Here is a 4,025-nt window from a genome sequence, read left to right as displayed (position 1 = left end):
GCTTCTCCATTACAGAGAGAGGCATGAGGTTTATGCTTGACCCTAGGTCACACAGAGCCTTCTCAAAGGTCATGGTGCCTATGGTACAAGGTATTAAGAACTTCCCAGGGTCCTGTCTCTTTTGAGGTAATTTCTGCCTAGACAAGTCATCCAGTTCTTTGGTGAGCAAAGGGGGTTCATCCTCCCAAGTCTCATTACCAAATAACTTGTCATTTAGTTTCATGATTGCTCCAAGGTATTTAGCAACTTGCTCTTCAGTGACATCTTCATCCTCTTCAGAGGAAGAATACTTATCAGAGCTCATGAATGGCAGAAGTAAATCCAATGGAATCTCTATGGTCTCAGTGTGAGCCTCTGACGTTAGGATTTTTGCCAGTAAAGAATTTCATAAAAACAGTCGCGTTGTAGATATAGTCTCTAAACCGACAAAAATCCCTTCGTACAAACGTTTTGGATGTCACAAGTAACAAACCCCTTTAGAAATTGTTAACTGAGTATTCAAACCTCGGGTCGTCTTCTCAAGGAACTGCGAGGAAGTATGTTCTTATTATTGGTTATGAAGGTTGTAATCGGGGTTTAGAAGGTGAGAAGCAAGTAATTTAAATGATGAGTAAATTAAATGGCAATTAAAAATAAATAATAATTGTAAAACAACTTTTGGCAAGATAAGGGAATTTAGAGGTCTAACTTAGTTATCTCTCTCAACTATAATAAAAGTTGAATCTAAACTCCACTTGGTCAACCTTTGCCAGGGCAAAGGAAAGTCAAGGGACTAATTAAACTGACCTTTGAATCTTAATTATTTCCGAAGCAAAGGTTGGGATTATTCAGGTTCAGCTCAATTAGCAAGATAACGGTTATTAATTATGTTGAGTCTAATAACTGTTGAGTTACTAAATTCTTAATCAGAACCAAAAGGGGAAAAAGTAAAATTGCTGGAATAAAATATCTTCAATTCGTAAACAATGATAATCATAAATTAACAAGAGCAATAATAAACTGAAAATACCTCAATATCATTAATTCAAATAATAATCTGGAACATGGAATAATTCATAAATTAAATTATAAAAGTAAATGATCAATTAAAATGCCGGAATAAATAATTATGGAACTAAAATAGAAGAACATTAAAACCTGGATCCAGAGTTACTCTTAAAACAAGAAGAAATCCTAAATCCTAAAAAGAGAGAGAGAATCTCTCTCTAGACTAAATCTAAATCATGGAAAAGTAAATTATGAGAAGCCTCCTCATGAATGGATGCATTCCCCCACTTTATAGCCTCTAATCTGCATTCTCTGGGCCGAAAACTGGGTCAGAAACAGCCCAGAAATCACTTCCAGCGCTTTCTAGTCCGTACAGGTCGCAGAAAAGTGACGCGGCCGCGTCGTCCACGCGACCGCGCGGATTGGGTGTTGGCCAGGTCACGCGTCCGCGTGACCCATGCGTTCGCGTCGCCTGGCGTCGAGGCAACTATGGAAAATTATACATCAAATCGAAGCACCGGATGTTAGCTTTCCAACGCAACTGAAACCGCATCGTTTGGACCTCTGTAGCTAAAGTTATAGCCGTTTGAGTACGAAGAGGTCAGGCTGGACAGCTTAGCCAGTTTCTCCAATTTCTTGCATTCCTTTCACTTTTGCATGCTTCCTTTCCATCCTCTGAGCCATTCCTGCCTTTATAATATCTGAAAACACTTAACACACATATCAAGGCATCTAATGGTAATAAGAGAGGATTAATAATAAGCAAATATAAGATCAAAGAAGCATGTTTTCAATCATAGCATAAAATCAGGAAGGAAAATGTAAAACATGCAAATTGTATGAATAAGTGAGAAAAGAGTTGATAAAAACCACTCAATTGAGCACAAGATAAACCATAAAATAGTGGTTTATCAGCCTCAGATTCCCATGGTTCCTCATTAGGGAACTCATTGGAGGCCAGTGGACGTCCATTGAGGTCTTCCTCAGTGGCACTCACTGCCTCTTCCTTCTCTCCAAATTCGGCCATGTTGATGGCCTTGCACTCTCCTTTTGGATTCTCTTCTATATTGCTTGGAAGAGTGCTAGGAGGGAGTTCAGTAACTTTCTTACTCAGCTGACCAACTTGTGCCTCCAAGTTTCTAATAGAGGACCTTGTTTCAGTCATGAAACTTTGAGTGGTTTTGATTAGATCAGAGACCATGGTTGCTAAGTCAGAGTGGCTCTGCTTAAAATTCTCTGTCTGTTGCTGAGAAGATGATGGAGAAGGCTTTGCATTGCTAAACCTGTTTCTTCCACCATTATTGTTATTGAAACCTTGTTGAGGTCTCTGTTGATCCTTCCATGAAAGATTTGGATGATTTCTCCATGAAGGATTATAGGTGTTTCCATAGGGTTCTCCCATATAATTCACCTCTTCCATTGAAGGGTTCTCAGGATCATAAGTTTCTTCTTCAGATGAAGCATCCTTAGTACTGCCTGGTGCAGCTTGCATTCTAGACAGACTTTGAGAAATCATATTGACTTGCTGAGTCAATATTTTGTTCTGAGCCAATATGGCATTCAGAGTATCAATCTCAAGAACTCCTTTCTTTTGATTTGTCCCATTGTTCATAGGATTCCTTTCAGAAGTGTACATGAATTGATTATTTGCAACCATTTCAATGAGTTCTTGAGCTTCTGCAGGTGTCTTCTTCAGATGAAGAGATCCTCCAGCAGAGCTATCCAATGACATCTTAGACAGTTCAGACAGACCATCATAGAAGATACCTATGATGCTCCATTCAGAAAGCATGTCAGACGGACACTTTTTGATCAATTGTTTGTATCTTTCCCAAGCTTCATAGAGGGATTCACCTTCCTTCTGTCTGAAAGTTTGGACTTCCACTCTAAGCTTACTCAATTTTTGAGGTGGAAAGAACTTTGCCAAGAAGGCATTGACTAGCTTTTCCCAAGAGTTCAGGCTTTCTTTAGGTTGAGAATCCAACCATATCCTAGCTCTGTCTCTTACAGCAAAAGGGAATAGCATAAGTCTGTATACCTCAAGGTCAACCCCATTGGTCTTGACAGTGTCACAGATTTGCAAGAATTCAGCTAAAAACTGATGAGGATCTTCCAATGGAAGTCCATGGAACTTGCAATTCTGTTGCATTAGAGAAACTAATTGAGGCTTAAGCTCAAAGTTGTTATCTCCAATGGCAGGGATAGAGATGCTTCTCCCATAGAAGTCGGGAGTAGGTGCAGTAAAGTCACCCAGCACCTTCCTTGCATTGTTGGCATTGTTGTTGTTTTCGGCTGCCATGTCTTCTTCTTTAAAGAATTCTGTTAGGTCCTCTACAGAGAGTTGTGTTTTAGCTTCTCTTAGCTTTCGCTTCAATGTCTTTTCAGGTTCAGGGTCAGCCTCAACAAGAATGCTTTTATCTTTGCTCCTGCTCATATGAAAGAGAAGAGAACAAGAAAATATGGAATCCTCTATGTCATAGTATAGAGATTCCTTGAGGTGTCAGAGGAAAATAAAAATAGAAGGAAGAGGTAGAAGAATTCAAACTTAGAAAGATAGAGTTCGAATTGTGCATTGAGGAGGAGTGTTAGTCCATAAATAGAAGGATGTGAGAAGAGGGAAAAAAATTTTCGAAAATAAATTAAAAAGATTTTAAAAACATTTTGAAAAATTGAAGAATGATTTTCGAAAAATATGGTTGGGAAAGAAATAAAGTGATTTTTGAAAAAGATTTTGAAATTAGAAATAAAAAGATATAATTGAAAACTATTTTGAAAAATATGTGATTAAAAAGATATGATTGAAAAGTTATGATTTTGAAAAGATATGAGTGAAAAACAAAAAAAAAGATTTGATTTTTTTAAAATTAATGACTTGGCTAACAAGAAAAGATATGATTCAAACATTAAACCTTTCTCAACAGAAAAGGCAACATACTTGAAATGTTGAATCAAATCATTAATTGTTAGCAAGTCTTTTTGAAAATGGAAAGAAATCAATTTTGAAAATATATGATTGAAAAGATATGATTTGAAAAAGA

The 4,025-nt window shown here is 37.4% G+C and overlaps 1 non-coding gene across 1 annotated transcript; it reads left to right on the top strand.

The window, feature by feature from the left end:
* The first annotated feature begins 2,773 nt into the window (after nucleotides 1-2,773).
* LOC127748003 (small nucleolar RNA R71) lies at nucleotides 2,774-2,881 on the top strand. The gene has a single exon (XR_008009946.1). It is a non-coding gene; the product is annotated as a small nucleolar RNA R71 (small nucleolar RNA).
* Nucleotides 2,882-4,025: the final 1,144 nt, after the last annotated feature.

This window comes from Arachis duranensis, chromosome 5 (genome assembly GCF_000817695.3).
Source record: "Arachis duranensis cultivar V14167 chromosome 5, aradu.V14167.gnm2.J7QH, whole genome shotgun sequence".
In the NCBI taxonomy this organism is placed as follows: domain Eukaryota; kingdom Viridiplantae; phylum Streptophyta; class Magnoliopsida; order Fabales; family Fabaceae; genus Arachis; species Arachis duranensis.
Note: the sequence above shows the minus strand (reverse complement) of the source record. Positions and strands in the feature narration are given on the sequence as shown.